The 13,254-nt window shown below is 26.8% G+C and overlaps 1 long non-coding RNA gene across 1 annotated transcript in view; it reads left to right on the forward strand.

Annotated features, from left to right (window-relative positions):
- The window catches only part of LOC139426971 (uncharacterized), a 76,505-nt gene extending 69,860 nt beyond the window's left edge, over window positions 1-6,645 (forward strand). Inside the window, exons 2-3 of the long non-coding RNA XR_011638120.1 lie at window positions 4,794-4,976; window positions 6,221-6,645. This is a non-coding gene — a long non-coding RNA (uncharacterized lncRNA). The remainder of the gene's footprint in view (window positions 1-4,793; window positions 4,977-6,220) is intronic.
- Window positions 6,646-13,254: the final 6,609 nt, after the last annotated feature.

Raw genomic sequence — 13,254 nt, forward strand, 5'->3', positions numbered from 1 at the left:
TATATATATATATTGTCTTAACCACCATCTAGTGTAATTTATGAAAAGAGGAAATTTGGAGGGAAATGCAAGCTTGCTTGAGACGTATTTTTTCCTCTTAATCTAAAAGTTTATTATCTTATGTCGAATAACATATTTAAATATCAGCATATCTACATAGAAGCTCTCAAGGACAAAACAAAATAGTTTTTTTTAAATGATTGTAAAGATTCTGTTTATTCTTTCAAAATAAAGCTCTTAAATTGAAAAAAATATATTTTCACATTTTGACTGTTCCCAATATTTACGGAAAATCATTTCTAATCGAATGCTTTATAGAATGAAGAAAACTACTGCTTGAAAAGTAGCATTTGATTTCTAAAAGGCGAATTCTGAAGCGAATTTTCAGTGAAACATTTTAAATATGATTTCGATGTTTGCGTATAACTTATCGAAACAAATCAAAACCCAGGACGTAATATTCCCCTTTACATTTTCAACACAAAAGACGCCTTATTTTTTGTATTTAAATAAAAATCGATATCATACTTTAATGAAATAAGTCAATATGCACATTTGACCTTTAAGCACTCTATTCTGTTTTTACCCTAGATACATAGTAAAAATGATTGTAAAATTGTTTTAAGTTACGATCAAAAATCATTTTACTATTTTAAAACAAATTTGAGTTGTTTGCAATTTTCTGTAAAAAAAAAAGATTTCATTTAAATTCAGTAATCTCAATCACTTTATAAAAATAGTTTATTTTTTCATGTAACAGCAAATCTTTTTTTTTATTTCTCTATTCTGCTAATAAATTGATAATGCCATTTTACATAATATGCTTTAAATGCATATTTGATTTATAGTTTTTCTAATATAACGTCTTTTAATAAATATTAGAGCAGTGAAAATGTTACAAAAATACTTTTATAAGTTCAAATTAAAATAATCTATTCAATTACATTACCAAAACATTAAGTAATTACATATATTCTAATTATTATTACATTAGTGTTTTCCCTAAAAATAAAATGAAATAATAAATGAGATCTGGTTATTTTTCTCCTTTTTTAATTTTTCATGCTTTTCTCTTTATGGCAGATAAGAAATTTTTTATGCCACCAATAAAAAGCATTTCAACAATCTGCTTATTGTAACTACAAAACTCCATTAACATTTATTAAATTTATGACATCATGAATAAAAATGAATCATAATAAACGGCATCATATAAGTTACACAACTTACTAAACTGCTATAAAATTCATAACGTTCTTAATCTTACACAGAGAAAAAAATTCTGTTAATATTACGTACTGTATAGTAATGAAATTTTAAAAAATGAAAAAAACTCTGAAAATTACAATATTTAAACTATTTATTTGGTAATTTTTCCATTCAGATGGTAACTGTCTACCAGAAATAAAATTATAGTTCTTATTATCCCACATCAAAACTGAAAAATGAATTTTACTGAAGAAATGGTTCTATGCCATGCTCCGAGATATCATGATAAAAGTACGATGTATTATTACAAATTATAAAAGCATATTTTAGTGTTAATTTTACAAAACTCGTTACGAAAGCGCTTCGGTGAAGCTTTTTGGTATTCCCATTGAGTGAGAAACGCGGTAAATTTTACCATATTCTGGTAGTTTTGACTATGCTTTTTTTCTCAGTGTATTTTTGGTCAGGATGTGCTATTGTCGAGGTAACAGGTTTCAACGTATAAGAAGGTAGAAGAACGTATAGAAAGTTAATTGAACATAAACAACAATCAATATTTAAAATATAGATATAAAAAATGAATCTCTTTCATTTTACATTTTAATGTTTGCGTGTACTTAAATTTATATAGCATCCAGTAACGTAAAATTGAAATTGTAAATTGATAGCTAAATGACTTCATAGCTTGATAACTATTGCATCGACATGATAAAGAAGAAAAAAATAATTCATTTATACATTAGAATGTATTCATTTCAATCTAAACTTCTTATAACAACTGATTTCGCAGCAACCAAATAAATTACAATTAAATATTTGTTAAACAATTAAACTAAGAATTTAATTTCATCTTAATTTAAATCTTTAATTTAATCCTTAATCTTATAATTTAAATCTGTGATTTAATCCTTAATCTTATAATTTAAATTTTTAATTTAATCTTTAAATCTTTGATCTAATTTAAATCTTTAAAAGCCTTTCAAGTTTTTTTTGAACAATACAATAGCGGGCAATTGATAGAATTTTGAAACAGATGTAATTAAAGAAACTCAAGGCAATTTGCTTCAAACGGATTTCTTTTATATGTAAATCATTAAAGAGATTTCTTTCTTTGATTGAAACGAAGAGACTTTCAGTTATTCTTGCATATATTTTTCCATCTTAAGAAACTTCTGCTTGTATATACGCACTTTTACATTGTTTGATAAAATGGAATGAACACATTTTTTCACTATTTATAATGTGTTTCTCATTTACCAAAACAGTTTATTTTCTTACAAATTGCCACCACTTTTGAAACTCCTCAATTATTAACCAAAATTAGCTATCTCTTTTATTCTTTATTCCCTTCCAATTTATACTTTCAGGTTTCAGGTCATTAGTCTTACTTTATCTTTCAATTTCTTTTTGAAATACGTTTTCTTCTTAACACTTTTAATACTAGTATCTTAAAATATAAAAAAAAAAACTTTCCTTTTTAGGTATAGTTAATAATGCAAGCATTAATAGCTACTTAGTATAATTCTTGAAGCTTAATTAAGGCTTTGAAATATTTGATATTCATGAGAATTAACACAGATAGGTTTCAATAGGCATAATTTTGTTTGAGATACAATTATAAATATACGAGTAAATTACTTTGAATTGTCTCCTTTTAAAGAATTTTATTTTCCTTATTTTTTCTGGTCTCTTAAGAGACGTGCAATAAATATTTTTTTAATAAACATTTTAATAATGAACAGGTTTTTTCCCTGATTCATCAACCAAAAATAAAAAGTTAAAAAAATGTTGTATTATTTCAGAACATTAGATAGATACTTTTATCGATTCTTGAAATTTAATCAAAAATATTACTTGCTTGAAAATTAATATTTGAGAATTAACAGAGGTAAGTTTTAATAGGCATATATTTGTTTGAGATACAATTATAAATATACGAGTTCAATACTTTGAAATATTTCTTTTTAAGGAATTTTAAAATTCTTATTTTTCTGAGCTCTCTTAAACTGACAATAAATATTATTAACAACAAACACATTTAAAACAAAAACATTTTAATATAGAACATGCTTCTTTCCTGATTTATCCACTATAGATAAAGAAAACTGGATTGTTTAAAACTGGACTGAAAACTGCAAAACTGTTTGTGTTATGAATGTTGAAATTAAAATTTTTTGTGTTATGAATGCTTAGATTTAAACTATTATCTATTTTCGAAGCGTACTTAAAACTTTGAAATATTTGATATGCTTGCGAATTAACTGAGGTAGGTTTTAATAGGCATATTTTTGCTTCAGATATAATTATAAATATATTTATACTATATACGATCAATTATACTGAGTACAATTACCAGTACTTTATACTGTATACGAGTACATTTTTGAAAGGTTTATTTTAAAGAATTTCAAAATTCTAATGCTCTATGTATCTTAAAATAACTGATAATAAATATTATAAAAGTCTTTTAATATGTAACAGGCTTTTCACCTGACTCTAAAAAATGAACCTGGATTTATAGTATTATTTTAGAATTTTAGATTAAAACTGTTAAACTAAAGCAATATTTCAACAAAATAAATACCAGACAATCGATAAATTCTTTTATACAGATGTAATTAAAAAAAACTCTAGGCAATTTTATCAAAAGAACTTCTTTATAATTCATTAAAAGGGTTTCTTTTTCTGTTTGAAGTCAAAAGAATTGCAGTTGTTCATGCATAAATTTTTCTATCTTTAGCAACTTCTGTATGTATCTTTTTCTTTGATAAAATGGAATGAACACATAATTGCACTATTTAAAGTGTGTTTCTCTTATCACCAAGACAGTTAATTTTCTTACATACCACCATCACTTTTATCAACGCTTCAATTATTCTCCAAAATTAGCTCTCTCTCTTATTCTTTTTTTCTTTGCTAAATTACACTTTCAAGCTTTTGCTTTGCATTCACATTTCCTTTTTTTTCGCTCAAATTCTCTTTGAGATATGTTTTTTTTAACATTTTCATCTTAGTTATTATCTGGCGATCTGAAAAAAATGGCAAGGAATGCCTTGGTAAAAAATTTGTACTGAGTAACTTATAATGAAAATCAAGTTTTTTTTTATATTTCAGTAACTAGTGAAAGCATTAGTAACTACTTTGTAGTCTTAAAGCTTAATTAAAACTTTGAAATATTTGATATACTTGAAAATGAATAGATATATGCTCTAATGAGCGTACTTTTCTTTGAGACACAATATATAGTGTTACATTTATTTGTGATATGTCTTAATGCTTTTAAAATACTTATTTTTCCCTTGGCATAAACGAAATGACAATATAATATTTTTTTGAAAAAAACTTATGGCAAGGGCCTATGTATCATATTCTTAAAAGCGCAAAATATTAAGGATATAAATTATTATTTTTTTTAGAAATGTTCTATTTTTATGTTAAATTTTGTATTTTGTAAGTAGTATTTGAAGCACTTTTTGCATTTATTTTTATTTAATTATTATTAGAAAAATATGACAAGGTAATTTCTTACAGTGAACTTGACTATGTGATCAAATAAAAAAAATAATTCGATTTATTAAATTTAGACGTTTGGCATGATTGGGGCGAAATCGAGACCAAAAGGGAAGCGGAAAAAGAGATGGCTGGCTAATACCACCAAAGATCTAACCTGATCAAATCAAAGATCCAGCTCGAAAATCAAAATTAGGAAATTATGGCACAAATTTAAATGGTAGACTCATGCTTACAGCGGACTGTATTGCTGTAAAGTAAGTAAATTTCTTCTGAAAATTTTATGGATTTCTCGTTATTAGTTTTTTCTAGTCCACTTATAATGGCTGAAATTATTTGTATGCATATTTTATTACTTTCGAAGCTATTTGATGTATAAAAATTAAATAGATATCGCTGTTTTAGATATATTTTGACATACATTTAAAAAAAATGTGGATTCAAAGTTAGAAGTATGAAGTTATGTTTTAATTTTTAAAGGCATAATTAAAGTAGTAAAGTAAATGTATATTACAGATAGAATTAAAATACATTTTCAGGAATATTTTTAAAAAAAATATGCAAATAGAAGTATATATTTGACTATGCACAAGACAAATGAACGAAAATTTAAGAAAAATTTTACCAGAGTTTAAGGAATTCGATTAGCTTCGACAACTTTTTTTTAAAAAGTACTAGTATAAAATTTTGAAAAATATCGATCATTTGTTTTATTATGCTTAAAAACTCAGGAAACTAGCAGACAGATCATTACTATTTAAATTTTAAATGACCACTTTTAGATAAAAATAAAGCATATTTTTGCATATGCGCTAATCACCTAAAACAAAATATCCTTTGAGGATTTTATTCAGATAGCTATCAACTATGTTTTATACTATTATCTTAAAAGCAAGTGCATATACTACTGAGTTAAGGATCAATATAGTTAAAAAAGCAAATTTTAAAAAATTTCCTTTTTTTTCTTTTCATAAATACATGTATGAAAAATTTAAATTCTGTTTGCTCTCTTAGCCTGTAGTTCAAAACATGTGTGCGATAATCATAAGCACTCAGAAAAAATTGTAGAGAATTATTTTTAAAAACAACATGAGATATCATGTTGAAGGTGGCTTAAAATGTGAAAAAAAAATCTGATTTTGAGATAAACGCATTTAAAGTCTTAAAATCAAGAGTCTATCCACTATTATCACCTTGCTCAAAAACTATTATAACTTTTAAAATAATTGGAGTACAAACAAAAAGTATTTTTAGAAAACTGAGAGTACAGGAATCATAAATTAATAATAAACTCAATTTCGAAAATTTTGATCAACATCATGTTTTTGCACTAGTCAAATATCTTAAGTACCATATAAAATATTCTAATATCTTTAAATTCATATGTTTTTATTTCCCAGATAAAAAATATTATTAACACGCAAAATTATAATACATAGTTTAATTTTTTTCCTCTATCCTTACTTATTTTCTAAACTCCGGTTTTTTTCCCTATCTTTAGAAGTTATTGCAAAAAAAAGAAGAGAAAAATCAGATTGCATCAGCTGGAAATGACATAAAACCTATTATCTATTTCAGGAACTACCATTTTATATTCTGAAAAAAAGTTCCTAACATTCACACCTCTCTCTCTCACAAAGGGAACTGCATGACAATAGACATTGTATTCTTATCACATATCCTATCATCTGCTTATTGTAAATTTAAATTGCATAGTAAATATACGCTTGTAAATCTTTTTTAAGGATATAGTTACGCTCAAAGTGGACATTTTCATAGCTGTTCTTATTTTCCATTGATTTGAATACATCTCCAAAAGTTCTATTGAAATATTATTTATAGATGTTTGAATAAAGAATTGAGAAAAAGAAGATAAATGCGTTGATTTTTAGTCATATTAAATGGGCTATTTAAAATGCCTCAAGTAAAAGCATCCATGATTTAAGGGTATTTTAATAAAGTCATCAATTTCAGAAGGAGTTTTTGAAAACTGTACTTTAGTCAAGAAAGGATAATTTAAGAGTTGAAAATAAATAAAAACGCTCTTTTAGTGAAGATTTTTATTTATATTGCTTTATTTTATTCCGAAGCATTGTAGAGTCACTCTATAACTAATTATAGATTGCAGATTAACTATATCATCTGTTCCTATTTTCTATTGATTTGAATACGGCTCCAAAAGTTCTATTGAAATATTATTTACAGATGTTTGAATAAAGAATTGAGAAAAAGAAGATAAATGCGTTGATTTTTAGTCATATTAAATGGACTATTTAAAATGCCTGGAGCAAAGGCACCCATGATTTAAGATTATTTTAATAAAGTCATCAATTTCAGAAAGAGTTTTTGAAAACTGAACTTTAGTCAAGAAATGATAATTTAAAAGTCGAATATAAATAAAAACGTTCTTTTAGTGAAGATTTTGATTTATATTACTTTAATTTAATCTGAAGCATTGTAGAGTCACTCTACAATATCATGAACAATATCATGATGGAAATAATGAGAGAAAAAAAAACATTCTAAATAGTTCTCATTTTAAATTCAATGGGCCTCTAAAGTAAAAATTTTGCATTATTGAAAACATAACCACGTTTTTGTCAACGAATCTTTCGCTTGCTCCATAGCACTTTTTAAACTATAGATAAAAATGAAAGATGATATCTTGGTATATCTATTAAAATCGTTGAAACTACGATAGTTATCTATCAAATGTATCATCTTGCCACTCAGAAATGGGAACGTTATTAAATCGATATAGAGATATGTCTAAGATGACGTCACTTCATTTACCTGTCCACTGGAAATCCGTCAATGATCAATGAGTTACAGATAACAACCAATAGGAATGCTTTTCTATAGGAATGGGAATACAAATCACCCAATATGAATGATGCAAACGACAATTAATTGATTCATTCCACTTGAGTAATATAGTTAGCTTTTGACTTGGACATCTCTGTAAATCTCTGTATAGCATAAAAACGGATAAAACATAGTTTTCCATTTTTGTTTATGTATTTTTATTAGCCGTAAAGTTATATGGTAGGATCCAGTAATCCAGTTTTCCCTCATTAATTTCTATGTATTTTTGATTGTCATCGGGATATTATTAAGAAAATCCTTAATGATAAAGTTATCCTTTACTTATAAAATATTTTTGTATCTCTAATTTAAAGTTTTCAACTATAGTGTTTATTTTTCTTATTCTAGTCTGTTATTATTAGGTTTTTAATTTTAATTGTTTATTAAATAAATAGTTTAATAATAATAATAAATAAATAGTTAAGAATTCTTTATTTATTTCGTTATTATAACGTAATTCTCTATGTTATATTATTACACTACATTTTAAGATAAACTAATTTAAATTGATGACTAAATTTTGTTAACTGTTTTACAACTATTATTTTTCCGTATTATTGTAAATTAAATTAAAGAGATAAGAAATTCGTTAAATGTTTAAGTTAAATAAAGAGTTAATGTAGAGTTAAATAAAGAGTTAAATAAGGAGTTATATATAGTTAATACAACCAAAATATACCCATATTTCTGTTTAATAATTTTTCCGTTCATATGGTAGCGAAATTCTGGTTTTCAAGATTATAGTTTTTATTACCAAAAATTTAGAAAAAAAAACTAAACTTAAATGTAAATTTTACCGAATAAATGATCATGATAAAATTACCCAAATTTTATAACATTTACCAAATTTTATCACATATTGTAAGACCATACTTCATAATTAATTTTACCAAAATCATTACCAAAGCTATTCGGTAAAATTTACCGTGCTTTTTGGTGTTCCCAAAGAGTCAGAAGTACGGTAAATTTTACTATATTCTGGTAGTTTTGACCAAACCTTTTTCTTAGTTTACGCATTATTGGTTAATTTTTTAATTCTATTTATTTTTATTTTATTCATTTGTTATATTTTTTTATTTACTTATTTCCTTTTTATGTGCTTTAAATTGAATAAAATAAAATAAAAAAATTTTAAATAATGGCGGAGTTCTTAATTTTTTGACCAATTTTTTCATGCGCCTGGCTGAACGAAAAGTACCCTTTATTGCTTTTTATATGTGACTTCAACTGAGAATAGTATTGCTTCTACACATAGTTTCCCCTTTACTTTTCGTAGTGCTATTTTATTAAAATGCATTCACTCATTATTTTTTTCTCATACTTCAATAAGGAATATTTTAATCAAGGGCAAATAATATTTGCTCTATGTGTTTATTTCTTCTCAAATTTCTATTGGTGTTATTTTAATGATATGCGAATAATCAGCTTAAGGCATGATAAATATTTTTGATCAATAATAACTGGCTTTAAATTAAATGAATTAGTCCCCCAATACTCAAAGGAACTTTGTCTTAGATGAAGCAGATAGCTTAAATGTTCATAACAAGGAAAACGTAATTAATCTGAATCCATCGTTGTAATTTTGAATCTGAGCATCTAATTCCGATAGTACTCATTCCAGGCAACAGTTATTTAGTACAAAGCTTAATAATGAAGCTACACTCTACGAAGCTAAAACTGAACAACCGTTAAGGAAATTAATTACGCCTCTCTGCTCTATATAAATTATAATATCAATTATGCATTAAATTTATTCAGAACATATCGGTAGTTACTAGATCAACTTAATGCTCATCGCTATAACTCAGTACAGTGTTCATTTAGAGTTTAGTCACCAAATTCAAAAGAGCAATATAAATTTAAGCTATTGGTCATAAAATTATTTGATATCGTTTTATGTATTTGTATCTCGTTGTATTTGTGTTTCTTTATGTTTCTAGCACCAATTTATGCGAAAAACGTTTGGTTTAATGTTGAAAAATAATGAAACTTAAAATGAAGAAATAATTGCATTTTTTTGGTCGGAATGAAAACGCAACATGATAAGCTTGTCTTGCTTCATTATTTAAAAAACACACGCAAGACATTGGACATTTTTTCGGAGTTTCATTAAGACGAAAAACAATCGACTTTTTTGTTTCATTGCTAAAAGAAAACAAAGACAATGGACGTTTTTGTTTTTGTTTATTTTTAATCTAAAAACACAGGACAATGGACTTTTTGGTTTTCCGTAAAATGGAGCATCCAAAACAACGGACTTTTTAGGGGTTTTTTTAAAACGAAAAGTGTAAAGCATGCAATACAGGAAGACGTGAAATGAAATTTTCTCGGTGCTGACAGATAACAAATAAGATTCGCCTTTTGTTTTTCGTTTTAGGCCTAATCAATACAAAAAATATTATTTTGCTTTTAGACAATTTAAGAAACCTAGATTTTTACTTTGTTTTATTATTCTTCATATTTTTTATTTTTGTATCTGTCTCAGTTTATTTAAGTAAGAAAGGGGTTAAACTTCCAATTGGTGATAAACTCTTTAAGTAGCCGAAATAGGTTAAATTTTGATTGAAAATAAATTGTTATTGGCTATTACATAGCACTAAATTTTGCTTGCTTCCGTCAGAAAATGTTTGAAATATTTTTTGTCACTCAGTGCAGTGCTCCAGTTAGAAATTGTGCACACTATAGCTAGTCGAAAGGGAGTCAGAATATTAGAATCATAATAAATTTGCTGCGATCAGAATATTAAATCTATTTAATATAAATGATCACAATATTTATCGGAGAAAAAATTTATTTGACGATAAATTCTACTAGTAACTGTCAAACATCGATTATAACTTTGAATGACACTTAGTTTTCCCTAATTTCACTGAGAAAAATTTATGGTCTAATCTATCAGAATATGGTAAAATTTACCGAGCTGCAGGCTCAATGGGAACACCAAAAAGCACGGCAAATTTTTCCTAAGTGCTTTTGTAATGACTCTTTGGGAAAATTAACAATAAAACATGGTTTTATAAACATGTTTGATTGCAAACGAGGAAATGTTTGGTAATTTTACCGAAATTTTTAGTAATTTTAACATGAAGCGTTGGTGATTTTCACAGTACTAGAAAAATTTGAGTTAACGCAGAACGATCAGGTTAATAATCTCTATTTTGTTTCGTACACACTTGTTAACTTTTTTTTTGGTGAGTTCGCAGTAATCGTTTCTGTGTTAATTATACTCTGAAATCTACTGAATATTACAATTTAAAAAATACTTATTTTTAAATAAATATACAAATATCTGTATAAGGCTGAACTAAATAAATCGTTTGATTGTCATTCATTATGCTATCCCATCATCGTAAAATGGAAGCATGAAGGTAGCAGGCTCGAATCAACCACAATCCTAGATGCAACTAGCAATTTTTTTTTATTTATTTAGAGTTATTTATCTATTGTTAAATGGACTTGTAAACTCCTTGAAAAGATTGCTTTTAAGCTCTTGACAAATCGAAAAACAGATAGCTCAATATAGCGAAGAACATTATAGAGATTCATCTAATGATACGACCGGAATTAAACCCATTATATACACACTTCAACAGATGCATCTTTGTAATGTCCTTTCTAAAATTGTGCTATCTGTTATTCAACAAGGATTTATCGTTATTGACTTAAAGAAATCGTACTTTGTTTAATTACACAAGACTGTATATGTGACTATAAATATATAAATACTTGATATAATGTTTCTTTTCATTATAATTATTCGTTTTACCAAGGCCAAACAGTCTTGGTCAAGCAGTCTCTTCACCAAGCGATATTCATATTGAAGGAAGCGAATTCGAATCCCGCCATTATCCAGAATGTTTAACTATAAATAAACTAATTGTGTTGAGATACATGGACAGGCTTATATGCATAATGCAGAGAATGACTTGTCTTCTTCTAAACTGAAAAATAGATTACACAAAAATTAGAAAGACAGCACAAAGATATTGAACTCGCTATATCTACTCGTCAGAGCGTTTCGTGGTAGGACCTTTAATCAACGGTGATCCAAATAAGGTATGATTGTTTAACTTGCAGTAAACTATCTATGTGGCTTCTTCTCCGGGCGGTATTTCTGCTCCACTTACCACGCAGAAACGTAGATGTAGTGAGATCGAATCCCGCTATATCACCAGATGTATATTTTTTGCTGTCTTTCTCGAATTTTAACTCTTTGTTTCTCTAATTAAAAAGAGTTTTTAAGCGATTCTTTATGCTTACACAGAAACCCACTTACATATGTGAATAAGCAAAGATATCATATTACCCTCATATAAGAGGGATATAATAGACACAATAACTTGATATATTTCAGTTTAGGATCTTTGAAACCTTTTAATATTGGACGTCATCATTCATGTCCTTTTAGCCCATGAGAAATGTATTAAAATCTATATTACCCAATTGAGAAATGTATTAAAAAATGAAATAATTAACTACCATATAACTCTTATTTGACATTTCGATAAGCCGCCACTTTAAATAAATCATAGAATTTTAAGCAGATTATTACCAATCTATTTGGTAAGAGGCATAGACATCAAAAGGTTGAAATAAATTAAAGTTCTGAAGAGCAACTGGATAATTTTATCGTGATACTTTAGAGCATGATATAAAATCCATTTACTTTGTAAAGTTTACTTTTTAGTTTGTATTTTTTACTTAATATATGGTAATAAAAATTATAATTTTTGATATCACAATTTCCGGTAAACAGTTATCATGCCAAATGCTAAAACTACCAAATAAAAGATTTAAATGTCGTATATTTCGGTTTAATTACCAAAATTATTGTTTTCTTATTTAATCAGAAATGTCTTTACCATCCTAGTATGTTAAGTGTGCAGAATATTTTTCTCCTAACAGTCGATCAATAGCCGAAGTTGGCTTTTAAAAAAAAATATTTTTGCAATAAGTTCTACCTGTAAAGGTCGATAAACGTAAAAGTCTCTAATTGTTATTCTTCATCAAGCATCATTGAGGGATCTAGCTAGTCGGAAATGCATCAAAAATTTTGAGCACTGTACAGACGCAATTGTAAATTTAAAATCAGTTTGAAGATACAGATGGAATTAAACTGAATTAAATAATGGATTAAAAGATATCGGTTATGAAAGGCATGGCTTAAAGCTTCATCTATAGTGATTGTAAAGCCATGTTTAAATGGAAATAATTCGATATTAATGTTTTTTTCTTTAGTACATTTTATTTTGTTTACGTACTTTTAGATGCTTTATTTTTATTTCTGCACATTCATTCGATATTTCAGTTATTTGCTGCCAACGTGCAAAACAAATTGCATCACTTTTTTAGCTACTTATGTATAAGCGTTTTATATAATATAGATTTGCTATATGATGCTCACTGCGTGCTCTTGCGCGCCGAAGCCTATCAATTAAAACGTATTAGCGTTTTATATAACATGGATTAGCCATATGATGCTCATTACGTGCTCTTGCGCGCCGAAGCCTATCAATTAAAACGTATTAGCGTTTTATATAACATGGATTAGCCATATGATGCTCACTACGTGCTCTTGCGCGCCGAAGCCTATCAATTAAAACGTATTAGCGTTTTATATAACATGGATTAGCCATATGATGCTCACTACGTGCTCTTGCGCGCCGAAGC

The sequence above is a fragment of the Parasteatoda tepidariorum genome, chromosome 1, assembly GCF_043381705.1.
Source record: "Parasteatoda tepidariorum isolate YZ-2023 chromosome 1, CAS_Ptep_4.0, whole genome shotgun sequence".
In the NCBI taxonomy this organism is placed as follows: domain Eukaryota; kingdom Metazoa; phylum Arthropoda; class Arachnida; order Araneae; family Theridiidae; genus Parasteatoda; species Parasteatoda tepidariorum.